Source organism: Mustela nivalis, assembly GCF_964662115.1.
Source record: "Mustela nivalis genome assembly, chromosome: 14".
In the NCBI taxonomy this organism is placed as follows: domain Eukaryota; kingdom Metazoa; phylum Chordata; class Mammalia; order Carnivora; family Mustelidae; genus Mustela; species Mustela nivalis.
The window spans coordinates 76,254,341-76,268,529 of NC_139033.1; the positions used below are offsets into that span (position 1 = coordinate 76,254,341).

At 36.3% G+C, this 14,189-nt stretch overlaps 1 protein-coding gene across 17 annotated transcripts in view; it reads left to right on the top strand.

The window, feature by feature from the left end:
* ANKRD12 (ankyrin repeat domain 12) overlaps positions 1-14,189 on the top strand; it is a 123,019-nt gene that overhangs the window by 4,996 nt on the left and 103,834 nt on the right. For 2 of the 17 annotated variants that reach the window (XM_082697334.1, XM_082697322.1), the window contains exon 1: positions 1,397-1,463. The exons of the other annotated variants lie outside the window; for them this stretch is intronic. The gene's annotated coding sequence lies outside the window, so the exon portion shown is untranslated. Of the gene's footprint in view, positions 1-1,396; positions 1,464-14,189 lie in introns of those variants that run through there. 17 annotated transcript variants of the gene reach the window in all.

The window sequence follows — 14,189 nt, forward strand, 5'->3', positions numbered from 1 at the left end:
ATACCATATTTTCTCTACTTTTTGAAAGATTTTTAAAATTTTTTCTGAATTAAATATTGTCTATACCCAATATGGAGCTTGAATTTACAACCCCAAGATTGAGTCACATGCTTTACTTATGGAACCAGCCAGGCACTTCCACATACCATATTTTTAAAACTACTTTGTTACTTGAAAGAGATGTGAGAGAATCTTATAGCTTCTCGGATTATTCTTCCTCCTACATAAGAGTTTTGTCTGACGCCTGTTTGTAATAGAGAATGAAAACCATGCATGTGTGGTTCTCACTTCCTAGAAATAGCTGTATTGACTCAGGATATAAGGTAATAAATACTATATAAGAATTATGGTGCTGTGTAGTTCATGAAGAATTTTTTTAAAAATTTATTTATTTGAGAGAGTATACGCAAGCATGAAAGAGGGGAGATGGAGAGCGGGAAAGGAAATCCTCAAGCAGACTCCCTGCTGAGTGGGGAGCCCAGTGTGGGGCTGGATCCCAGGACCCTGAGATCATGATCTGAGCTGAAATCAAGATGCTTAACTGACTGAGCTACTGAGGAGCCCCAGTTCATGAAGTACTTCTTACATCAGATCCCTTGAATTTCACAGCTACTCTGAGCAAAACATCAGCTAACCTGATGGTGTTGAACCATGGGTAGGATCCAGGTTAAAATTCCTTGGCAAAATGGTGAACTCTTGAAATTCACTCGAGAAAGAGAAGTGTTTGCAAATCTAAAGGAAGAGAAAAACACACGCATATTTTTATCCTTTTCTACCAAAGGCACGTTGTACACAGTTTTCTTTCTGTTTTGTTATACCTCTTCTGAAACTTAAACAGAGTAGACGTAAATACTAAAAACACTCTTTATACCACTGTACTAATTAGTGGTGATTGATAATGATGTTAAAGACAGGAGAAAATTAAAATTTTACAGAATGTTTCTTACGTTAATTTGCACAAAAATATTATAAAGTGGAAGAAAACCTTGTTACATTCTGTTGTTCTGGAGTCTAAAGTCTTGCAACCTCTAAGTTAAAATAAGTCCTTTTTACCAGAGTTTAATTTTAAGTATATGAAAGCTAATTGGTGATCAAGTTTAATTTTATTGAGCTTCTGTACTTAAGGTACTGTTAGATACTTTCATTTATGTTATTTTAATCCACGATGAGAGTAGATACCTTACATATCTAATTATAAAAATACTTCAAAAAGGCATCAGTGAAATATCTCCAGCTTTAGATACTAGTATTCATGAACTAACTTGAAGTTTATAAGTGCTATATAAATGTAAATTTGTTACTTTAAGAGATATTTTTCTTCATAGATTTATGTTGAGGTGGATCATCCAGTGGTAGTTATGTGACCTTCAGAAATTATTCCTGTCTTCCAGTGTTCATCCCAAGAATAAAGGTGAATGTTCTCTTTAAGTTGCATTGAACAGGACAAAAAAGTACCTTTTGGAGTAAGTTTCTGTTTGTCCTTGTATCATTGAAAGTAAACAGGAATGTTTGACAGCAAATTGGCTTACTCATTCTTCCTTTCTTTTGTCCTTTTTCCTCCTTGCTGGCTCCTCCTTCCCCTTCAGACACTAGTGTTCCTTTGCTTTTGCAAACACGCAGTGGAAAAAATCTATACCTATCTGTTGTTGGTTGACAGCTTAAAATCGTTTTACTAGATTTAAGTAATACTGCTTTTATTTTCTATGTCAAGGTTTTTGTCTTTAATTACATTTTGAGTATTGATTTTAGCTACAGAAATTTGGATTATTAGCTAATATATCAGGAAATTGTCATTTGCATTTTCTATGAATTGACACTTCATATCCTTTGGTGATTTTTCCTCTCCTTAGTTCCTTATTGGAAACTTCTGGGAGTGGCAATCAAAAATTTAAACAATTTCAAAAACACTTTTATTGTGTTTTTAAATTACAGAAGTAATGTATGCTTATTATTAAAATAAAAAACTATGTAATAAAAGGGTTAACAATTCTCCAGCCCCCCCCCCAATAGTCTTCGTACATTAGAGATTGTTAATCTCCTATATATTACAATAATTTTTTCTAATTTATCGTTTGAATCAGAACTTGTATTTTACAGCTTTTTGGCAAACCCAGAAGAAACTGACTCTCTCTAAAGTTACCTTCTTGAGATGCTAACTCTTTAGGTCCTTTTATTATGTCTCCACATCCCAGTCCAAGAATTTCTCCTGCCTATAATTTTTGTGAACTCAGATGTTAGAGAAGTAGTAGCAGAAAACAGTGAGAATCCTTTGAGCATAGGGGAAAACTGGAATCTCATATTTAAGTTATGTTCATTATGAAGTGCCTGTTGACTGGTACAGGTATAATGACAAGTGTTCTATGATTGGTCATAGGCTCTCTACATAACTTTTCATTCACTTCTTTTACAGTGATCTTGTGAAGTTTACTTTATTCCCATATATATTTTTTTAAATTTTTAATCTCTCTGTTCAACATGGGGCTTGAACTCAAGATCCCGAGATCAAGAGTCACATGCTCTACCTACTGAGACAGCCGGGCACCTTTATCTTATTCCCATTTTAGACATGAGATTTCATTGAAATCTATGGCTGTATTTTTTCCTCACAAAACTACACCTTCATAGAAGTTGGAAAAAAGGATAAAATGATAGATACATGTTTACCCTTTTAGGGAAAAGTAGTTATTTTGTGTTATGGATTATGGAGTGAAAGGGCTTGAATGATCCAGTCTGATAGTGTGATAGTTTATTGAATTTGAAAGTAACTAGAATTTTTATCTTTTTACTTCTGAATCATCAAATTGAACAAATATTATGAATATAATAAAGAAGGTTTTAAATATTTCATCATTAACAAATTTTAAATAAATGTTTCTATGAAAGCATTGATCTTATTGTTGAGGCAGGTGTTTGGGAAAATATATGCAAAGACAGTATTATAGTCTCTGTCTGTTTTAGGTGTTTATACTCAATGAACAAAAAATAGACATGTGAAATAGGAGGACAGTGTTCTTTTTTTAAACATCTTATTTATTTGAGGGGGTTGGGCAGCACGAGAGGGGGAAGAGCAGAGAAAGAAGGACAAGCAGAAACTGCACTAAGCATAGAGTCGGATGTGGGACTTGATCCTACAACCCTGAGATCATAACCCGAGGTGAAATCAAGAGTTGGACACCTAATCGACCGAGCCACCTAGGCACTCCAGGGCAGTATTATTCTCAAACACCTAAATTACTTTCTGGTTGTTGCAGAAAGGAACGTGTAAACCCTGCAAGGACATTAGATCATATCTATCTTGTTCAGTGTTGTATACCTGAATTTCATCACATCCCATGGGGATTGGGGTTTTCACAATACTACCCTTCTCTTGTTACTTTCTTACAGTTATTTTAATATATTGAATTTACTTGTTCGGGTTCCCCCATTACCATATTTCTCCTTAACACTCTCTTCAGTATACTTTGGTAAGGAACCAGTTTATAATTCTAAATTGCTCTGGCCAAAAAAAGCTACCAGTAATATGTACATATACCTCCCTAAGCCTATTTAGAGCATGTTTTGTTTTAAATGCCCTGAAATATGCACTTACTGTGAATTCTTGTGTATACTAGAGTAAGTAGGTTATTGGTCAGTATGCAGGTTACAGAAAAAGTGGGTTAGCATATAAGTATTGAAATAAAGCCCAAACAATTCAACCCTGGTGTGGAGTCATATGAAAGCTATAAATTTTGGCTCTAGTGTGAAGCAGTGTTACAACCAATGCTATAATTGGATCTGGGTAAGAATAGTGTAGTAGATTAGAAATAATACTTCCACTGGTATTGCTCTCCCATCAGGTACTAATTTCAGCAGTTTCTCAACTGCATAAAGAGTTTGGGTATAGATAAAGACGAGTTTCAGGATCATAAATTTATAATTATAGAGGCAGTGATTCTGGGAACCTTTTTTTTTTTTTAATGCCATGACCTTTATCCTAAATCTCTGACATTTTTGTGTACCAGTCTTAAAAGTATATCAGATTATCTAAACAATTAAAAATCCTTCCATTTGAAGGTAAAGTATATGCCCTGTCATTTTAAAAGAAAGCTGTTAAAGTGAGTTAGGGCATTACTTGGGATTAAACTATAAGGAGTATTTAGAATGGCACCGGATTCAGCTGCTTGTCTTTGGAGGGGCAGGAGAAGGGGGCAAAGTTAAAATACCAAAACCTTGGGCGCCTGGGTGGCTCAGTGGGTTAAAGCCTCTTCCTTTGGCTCAGGTTATGATCCCAGAGTTTTGGGATCGAGCCCAGCATTGGGATTTCTGCCCGGCAGGGATCCTGCTTCCTCCCCCATCTCTCTGCTCACTTCTCTGCCTACTTGTGATCTCTGTCTGTCAAATAAATAAATAAGATCTTTAAAAAAAAAAAAATACAAAAGCCTTTTTATTTTGAAGTATTTCAAATAATATAAAAGGTACAGGAAGCAGCATAATGAACTTCCTGGGTACCTATCACCAACTTAAGAATAAACATTACAAATTCAGTGGAAGCCCCTGGTGTACTTTTCCTAGATCCATTTCCTTACTCCCTGGTGGGGGGGAATTCCTATCTCCCTTTGTACAAACTTCCCAGCTGTGGCATTTCCCTTTCTCTAGACCTATGTAATTTTGTTTCTTTTTTCAAAGTTCACTTCAGTGACCTCTTTTTATCCTAACTTTATTGCATATTGTATAATAGTAGGAGTGGTCTGAAAGGGAGTTGAAAATAATGTATACGTGAGGTAAAAATCTACCTTAAAATCTAGGCAAGGGGAAGTTAGATTTCAACACTGTACTATATGCAGAACAGAATTGGTAGAGTAGGTATAAGAATAACCTAACAATGTAACTGTTTCTAGGAAGGTTACTCTGATAGGAGCTGTGTGGAGTTGTGGGTCTAAAAGGAAGTGATGATTTGCTAATCATTTTGATTGGCTTTTTTCCTCCTAGTTACTGTATAGTGGTAAGATTTTACTTGGCCTCCAGACACTTTACCATTTTGACAGAAGAGAAAGGAGCTGGTGGCAAAAAGCTTAATAATGAGTATTTCTAGTTTTCAGGATTTGGGAAATTACTCCTGACCCCTTTTAGAATCTGTTGACAGTGAAGCGAATACATAGATTCTATTAGATTTCTACTTTAGCCATTGGTAATTTTTTCAGCTCTCAGTGCCAGCGGTGCAAGGAAAACTACGCCTAACCATTTTCTCTGAGCTGTTGCAGCCCTCTGCTGGTCTATAGAAGTCGCACAATTTAGAACCCTGTCGGGCTAGAAAGAGGTCAGTAAATCAGCAGCTTGTTTTTAGAATCTTCAAACTTTAGAAGTCATTTATGCCACCTCTCTCAGTTGCAGATAAGTATTTTATATAATACATCTTCACAATTGTGGAAATAAATGTGCATATAGATTTATTAGATACCCAGGACAAATAGATCATTGTAGACACAACTGCCTGTATTTCTTTAAAAGCCTAAATACATCGTTAGAATGTGGTCCTGTATGGTCCAGTGTTCAACAGTGTCAAGAAACATCTTTTTACCACTAATCTCTTTTGTAAATATTGTCTAATAAAGTAATGAGAATTTTGTTTTTTAAAAATTTTAGATGTTATTTAGTTGCTACTGTTTGGAGATAAATACAACAGACAAATGCTAATTGCTTCTTTTAGATTATTTTCTTTTAGGTGCCTCCTTAGCGCAGTAGGCAGCACGTCAGTCTCATAAATTATTTTCTTTTTTTAAAGATTTACTTATTTGAAGGGTGCCTGGGTGGCTCAGGGTCCTGGGATTGAGCCCTGCCCTGCATTGGGCTCCCTGCTCAGTGGGAAACTTGTTTCTCTCTCTCCCACTCCCCCTGCTTGTGTTCTCTCACTTGCTGTCTCTCTTTCTGTCAAATAAATAAATAAAATCGTTAAAAAAAAAAAAGATTTATTTGAAAGAGAACATGCACACATGTATCGGGAGGGGGAGAGGGAGAGAATCTCAGATAGACTCCTCACTGAGCATGTTGCCCACTGCCCCAATGCAGGATGTGGGGTTCAGTCTCCCAACCCTGAGATCATGACATGAGCCCAAATCAAGAGTAGGATGCCCAACCAACTGAGCCATCCAGGTGCCCCTCAAATTGTTGTATTTTTTTTTTAAGATTTTATTTATTTATTTGACAGTCAGAGATCACAAGTAGGCAGAGAGGCAGGCAAAGAGAGAGGAAGGGAAGCAGGCTCCTTGCTGAGCAGAGAGCCCAGTGTGGGGCTCGATCCCAGGACCCTGGGATCATGACCTGAGCCAAAGGCAGAGGCTTTAACCCACTGAGCCACCCAGGCGCCCCGAATTATTGTATTTTAAATTACTTTCATCAACTTTCCTGTTGCTGGAGCCAAAAACTTGGGTGTCATTCTAAACCTCTTTGCTCTTGTTTACAATTCTCCCTACCTCACAATCTGATTATACTTTAAGTGGTCTACTTGTCTCTCATCCTATTTCTTTTTAGTCTGTCTTCCAAAGTTTCACCAGCAACACCTTTCTAAAGACTACTTAAATTATGTCACTGCCTTTTTAAGAGTCTTTTGTTTTTATTCATTAATTTGAGAATGAGAGAGAGGGCATGAGAAGGGGGAGCATCAGAGGGAGAAGCAGCCTCTCCACTGAGCAGGGAGCCTGCTGCAGGACTGGATTCTGGGACTCCAGGATCATGACTTGAGCCGAAGGCAGTTGCTCAACCAACTGAGCCACAAAGGCGCCCCGAAAGTCTTAAAGTGCTTTTTGTCATCATTAAGATTGAACAACACAATCTCAAGGCACTTCATGATGTGATCCTTTCCTACTTTCTTTAGATTCATTTTCTACCCACTGTGCTTTCAAGTTTTGCTATCCTTTCAGAGTGGCCTACTTTTCTCGTGTGGGAATGTGCGCATGTGTATCCTTCTCCCTCTGCAGCCCTGTCTCTATCTACCTGCCTGGTGGTCATCCTCTAGACTTACCTCTTCTGGAACTTCCCCAAGCATACCCCCATATACAGGCGTCTGAGTTGGGTGATATCTTTGTGGTAGTGCTGCCTTATTTTTGTAACATTTTTTGTTATATATAGTAATTAACTTGTCTTTTACCCCTTAAAACAGTAAATTTCCTTTAGGCTAGAATTGTGTCTTATCTTTAGTTCTATTGCTTAGCATAAAGGTGCTTAGGAAATAATTAAGTCATTAAAACTGCATGAGTGGGGCACTTGGGTGGTTCAGTCAGTTAAGCATCTACCTCAACTCAGGTCATCATCCCAGGGTCCTGGGATCAAGCCCCGCATCTCATTGGCATCTGGGTGGCATCTGGGTTCCCTGCACTCAGTGGGGAATCTGCTTCTCCCTTCTCTTCTGCCCCACCCTCTGCCTATTAGCACTCTCTCTCTCTGTCAAATAAATAAAATCTTTTTTTTAAAAATTGCATGAGCGAACTGGGGTATGATAGCTAACGGAAATATTCATAGTTAAATAGTTAGCATCAAATATGAATTTTTTGAGCTGTGAGGGGAATCCGTTCTTCTAGACCAGTGCTTATTGGACATATTTTTCACCCTCTGTCTATATTGGGGGAAGAGTTGGGGGAGATAAAGAGTGATAGGATTTTAGAGCTGGAATGGACTTCATTTTAAAATGAGAAGATGGAGACCCAGAGTTTACTTATAGTGAAAATAAGAACTCAGGTCTTCTAGTACTTATTTTGCTAAATTTCTCCTAATATGTTTTGCCTTAGGCTTGGCTAGTATTAGTCGATATTGGTTGTTTATATTTCAGGCAGTTGGTCTATTTAAATATTATTCTGTTTTGTGCCATAGGTTTACTTTAGTGGAATTTTGAAAGTAATACACAAATATAGCTAAACCAAATTGATCATTGTATTTACTTTGAATAGTGTTCTGAATTACCTGGCATGGTTAGATTCCTGAAAGATATAGTATTTAGCAGCACCAGCCCAAAAGGCTATATTTACTGGACTGAGCTTCTGTCCTGAGTCTTTTATTTCCTGTCCTATTCTGGTGGCTGGGTTAGAAAACATAAAACACATGAAAGTGCCTATACTTTCCCTCTTCCTTTGTCTGAGGCACTCGCTCACCTGTCATCTCATTATACTTTCCCCTAGAACAGTATAGTTCTCCAGAGCAAACCAAGTAGAAGTTGACCTATTTTTTTTTAATTTTTATTATTTTAGATTTTATAATTAGTAAAGTTAATATAAAAGTTATTATAAAACTATAAAATAGACCATAAACTTTCCTTAAGGGCTTTTAAGAACATTGTTTTAAGGACGCTGTTGGGGAGAGTTTATTTAAAAGGTTGTGGATGTTTGTCTTCATCTTTTGCATGCTGTTGGTTAAATTTGTCATGTTTTTGATATTTATTTCTTGGCGTGGAATTCAACCGTCATATTCTTGTGGGAAAATGTTACGGAATAGCTGCCAGAAAATATTATAGTGAAAGTCAGTCATTGGTATGATAAAGAGTTCACAATCTCCTTTCATAGACTGCATTCTGTCTTGAATGGTTTAAGTAGTCAAGTGGAGGAAAGTCCAGTTAATATCTCAGAAACATGCCATTTACTGTGAGGCCTTTTCCACTTCTTTTAGAATCACTTTTCTTTTTTCTTTTATTTTTTTTGGGTGGGGTCAGATTGAGCGCACAACAGGGAGAGCAGCAGGCAGAGGGAGAAGTGGGCTCCCCTTTGAGAAAGGAACCTGATGAGGACTCCATCTGATCCTAGGACCCTGGGATCCTGACTTGAGCTGAAGGCAGACCTTCAACTGACTGAACCACTCAGGCGTCCCTTAGAACCATTTTTGAAATGTGAGGGAATTAAGTTGTATGGTCTTTAAGTAGGAAATAACCTAGTATTTATGTGTAATGGTTTACACTTTTTTGCATGGGGGGAAGGCAGAAATAAGGATGTCATATTTTTTTAATAATTTAAACTATCATTTTTGCATTCATTGAAAAGTAGAATTTGGAGTGCAATTATTCTAAATCTCTTATTCTGGAATCAGAAGTTTTAAACAATTTTTTTTTTTAAGATTTTATTTATTTATTTGACAGAAATCACAAGTAGACGGAGAGGCAGGCAGAGAGAGAGGAAGGGAAGCAGGCTCCCTGCTGAGCAGAGAGCCTGATGTGGGACTCCATCCCAGGACCCTGAGATCATGACCTGAGCCGAAGGCAGCGGCTTAACCCACTGAGCCACCCAGGCGCCCCTGGAATCAGAAGTTTTGAAAGGATAGGAGATCTGCATTGTCATCTAGCCTAACATTACTTTCAAAAAGAAACAGAAATACTGTGAGACATGATGAAGGTCAACCAAAAAGTCAGTGTAGGTCTCAGAATAGAGTCTTGGATTTCAAGTTCCAAGATGAAATCATGGATAATGGAATTGTAAGTTTCCTAACTGAATGACTCTTAAGGATCATTTAATTCTGTTGCCATAATTTAATCCTTTACTAGATACTAGATGCCTTTTTATTTTTTTTTTTAAACAATTTTGAAGGGAACGTTTTCACCCCCAGAACAGCTGCAACTCAGGGAAAGCTGAAACAAGAAAAATGGAATTCTTATTCCATGATTATGGTCCTATCTTTTCTTTGAATGTAAAATTAGTGGTGGACTTAGAGGGCAGTATTTGAATATTTTATATGTATCAGTGACTGCTACGATATCATTTAATTACTTTCCATATCTTTATCAGTTTAGCTTTATTATTTTATAATATAGGTGAAAAATTTAAGTAACTTTAATTTTGTTTTTCAGTTGTATTTAGTCTAAAGTGAATGTTTTAGGGACTTCTAGACAAAAATGTAGACTGGGGAAGCTGCCTTTTTCAAATATGTGGAAATGCTAGATAAAAATAAAACAATAAAAAGTGCACAGTGGAGTTTAAAAGCTAGAAATAGGAATCTGCAGGTGCCTGAAGTGGAAACAAGACTCATCATCATAATAGAAAACAGAAAGTGAAGCCCTTTTCTATAAAGGAAACAGATATTCCTCAACCGGTGAGCTTTAATGCAGTGGTGGAATTCAAAGGCCCAGGATTTCTGAATTCATGAGTGGGGTAAACAAACAAACAAAGAAACAAAGTCTAACTACCTGCCTGGGTTTATTTTTCCTGTCTTTTTATTTTCAACCTTTTTAGTATCCTTTCGTGGTTTCTCTTAGAAAGTATATTGCTGAATCTTTTATCTAGCTGCAGAGATTTTTATCTTTTTGATTATGGAGTTTAATCCATTTTCATTTATTATAATTACACATTGGAAAGTATGTACATTCTGTTTACTAAACTTCTAGTTATTTTCTACAGTTTTTTAATCCTGAATGTATGTGTGTGTGTGTGTGTGTGTGTGATGTATCTTCCCTCCAAACAAGACAAGTACTTTTTTTTTAAATTTTAAGACAAGTACTTTAATTGCTTTCTCACTGTCCTCTGGTCTTCATCCCATCCTCCACCACCAGTTTCCCAGTAGCCATGTTGATGTTGTGTTGAATTTTAGTTCGGTTGCTGGGGGTTTTCTTCAAGCATCTATCCATCCTTTTTCTTACTTTTTATATAAAATATGCTTTATTAATTATTTACTCACTCTTACTCACGTATATCATGTAGTGTCCTCACAGATTTATTTCACTTCCTATTTGAGTGCCTATATGAAAGCAGTTTCAACAGGGTGTTTGTATGTAAACATTCTAAGGCTTTTTATGCCTGAAAATATCTTTAGGTAACCCTCACTTTTAAATAATAGATTAGTTTAATTATAGATATTACTGCATTATCTTTTTGCTGCTAGTGCTGCTTTTTGTAAGTTCTGATATCTCTATCCATTTGATTTCTTTTCCTTTTAACATGACCTGTACTTCCTTCCTAGAAGATTTTGAGATTTTTGTCTTTTCCAATTTATAATGTGTCTGAGTGTAATTACTTTTCTGTCTTATTTCCTTCATTCATTCAGCCAATACTTATTCAGAAATCTGTGTGCCAGGATGTATTCCAGAAACTTTAATCTGAGGTCTTTCATCTTCTCAATTCTGAAAAATTATTGGTCATTTTTTCAAATATTTTGTTTTCTCCATTTTTTCTTTCTGTGAATTTTATTATATGGATTCTGCTGCTTCTAATTTCTTTATCTCTTAATTTTAATATTTCCCCCTTTTTTATTTGCTTGTTTTTTTAAAATCCCCTCTTTATGCCTTCTGCAGCTATCTTCTACCTGATCTTCTGGCTCATTCTTTGGCTTATCCATTCTATTATTTATCAAATTTGTGAAGCTCTTTATTTCAGCCATTATACCTTTCTACTCTCTATTTCTTCCTTTTTTTTTTTTAAGGTTTTATTTATTTATTTGACAGAGAGATCACAAGTAGGCAGAGAGGCAGGCAGAGAAAGAAGGGGAAGCAGGCTCCCTGCTGAGCAGAGAGCCCGATGTGGGGCTAGATCCCAGGACCCTGAGATTGTGACCTGAGCTGAAGGCAAAGGCTTAACCCACTGAGCCACCCAGGTGCCCCTCTGTATTTCTTCTTGCTTCTATTTAATCTTACTTCATATTATCAATCTTGTCTTATCTCTGAGGATTTTGAATGCCTAAAAAATTTTTCCATAATTTTTCATATAGTGTACATAGTTTAGTTTGAGTTAAGATTTTATTCAAGTTCAGTGGAAAGTCAGTAAAAAAATTTAAGCAGGGCAGTGGTTTCATCCAATTTGTAGTTTTAAAGGATCCCTCTGCTGCCTGTAGAAGGTATATATATGGGTGAGAGAGCAAGAAAGAAAGAGAGGAGGAAGGAAGAAGTGGGAAGGAAGGAAGAGTAAAAGCAATGGAAGTTATTTGTGAAGCTTTTGCAGTTAGCCTGTTCAAATGATATGTAACTTGGGATGGGTAGCAATCAAGATAAAAGGACATGGATTTAATTTGGGATATGTAGTAGAGATGGAGTCAGCCTTTCTGGATTTTTGACTTAAGTGATGGGTAGATGGTGATGCCATTTCTTGAAATGGAGAAGATGGATGGGGGTGTGGAGGAGAAAATTTGACAGGAAAAATCAAGAATTCTCTGTAGTCCTATTTGGTTTCGTATGCCTGTTAGACATTCATATGAAGATGTCAAACAGACAGTTGGATAAACAAATATAGAGTTTTAGATAAGGATTAAAGGTACAGAGTTAGACCTTTATTTAATGATACTTAAAGCCATGAATCTAGATTAGGTCATTTAGGGAGTGTGTTAAAAGAATAGAAAAGGGTCTAGGTGCTGTGAATTGTGTAAACCTGGCGATTCACAGACCTGTACCCCTAGGGCTAATACATTATACGTTAATTAAAAATTTTAAAAAAAATTTAAAAAGAAAGAAAAAAAAGGGTCTAGGATCTAGTCCTGAAGCATTCCCAACATTTACAAGTTCTACAGAAGAAGAAATGTCAAGAAAAAAAAGTACCCTTTTTTTAAAAAGAGCTTGTTCTATTGTTTGCACAATTTTCAGCATAAAACATATACTATACTTTGTTTAACCATATTTTTGTAAATGGCCATTTAGGACTCCCCCCACCCACCGTGTTAGGACATACAAGAAATATTTCAGTGGACGTCTTTTTTTTTTTTATTTAATATTTTGTTTATTTACTTGAGAGAGGGAGAGAGCACTTGAGTGGCAGGAGAAGAGCAGAGGAAGAGGGACAAGCAGACTCTGAGCCCACTGTGGGGCTTGATCTCACTACCCTGAGATCGTGATCTGAGCCTTAATCAAGAGTCAGACACTTAACTGATTGAGCCACCCAGGAGTCCCAGATGTCTTTTTTTTTTAATAACCTTTGCATATTTGTGTAGCACACATGTAGGATAAATTACTAAAAGTTGAATTTTTTTTTTTAAGATTTTATTTATTTATTTGACACAGAGAGATCACAAGTAGGCAGAGAGGCAGGCAGAGAGAGAGGAGGAAGCAGGCTCCCTGCTGAGCATAGAGCCCGATGCGGGACTCGATCCCAGAACCCTGAGATCATGACCTGAGCTGAAGGCAGCGTCTTAACCCACTGAGCCACCCAGCCGCCCTAAAAGTTGAATTATTAAGACAGAAGACTGCATTTGTATTTTAATGACTCAACCAAATTCCTTTCCGAAGAGGTTATCCCAGTTTCATCACCATCAGCAGTGTATGAGCATTCAGGTTTCCCTGAACCCTTGCCAGCACAGCTTTAGTCTTTATCAAGTCTTTTTAGTGAAAAGGGTCTCATTATTTTATAGTTTTAAAATTATGAAATGGATTTGAATACTTCTTTGTGTTTTCTTGTTCTTTAAACTGCCTCTTTGTATCTTGTTTGTTTTTTGTTTTGTTTTTTTAGGGTAAGCTGTCTGTTTTCAAGTGATTTGTTTAGAATTCTTTGATTATTAGTCCTTTTCCATTTGTGTTGGAAATGTTTTCATTTGTTGTCTGATTTTTGCTTGTGATATTTGCATTTCTAGTTTACAGGTTTTATTTAGGATAAATGACTTTCAAAGTCAAAATGACTTTCATCTTTTATATCACATTTTAGAAAAGCTTACCTATCTTAAAGAATTTTTTCGAGTTTTTTTTTTTTTTAAGATTTATTTATTTATTAGCGGAAGAGAGAGCATGAGCACAAGCAGGAGGGACAGAAGGAGAGGAAGAGATAATCTCAAGCAGACTCCACACTGAGTCTGGAACCATGTAGGTCTCCATCTTGTGACTCTCGAAACCAGGAGTCAGAGGCTTAACTGACTGTACCACCCAAGCATCCCTCTAGTATTTCTGTGGCTTAATTTTTATGTTTATTTCTTTGACCCAGATATCAACATTTTTAACTTGCCAAATTATTCTAAAATTTATTTGGTGAGAATTGGAAAGGTAATTTGACAAAAGGTGATGGACCAAAATTTATTATAAAGCTATACATAAAAGTATAAAAAATAAAATACTCAAATGCAAAAAAAAACCAAACTATAGAATATTGGTACAAGAATGGAAAGACCAAGTACTAAAACAGACTAGAAACCCAGACTAGAAGACAGGTTTGGGTACACAAGGGAATAAGAATGCTATTAAAAATTGGCATTACAGGTAGATGGGAAGAGTTAAATGTCAAAAGAAGTTAAAGGAAATAGCAGTGAGTATATTTTCTGATCTTGAAGCAGAGATA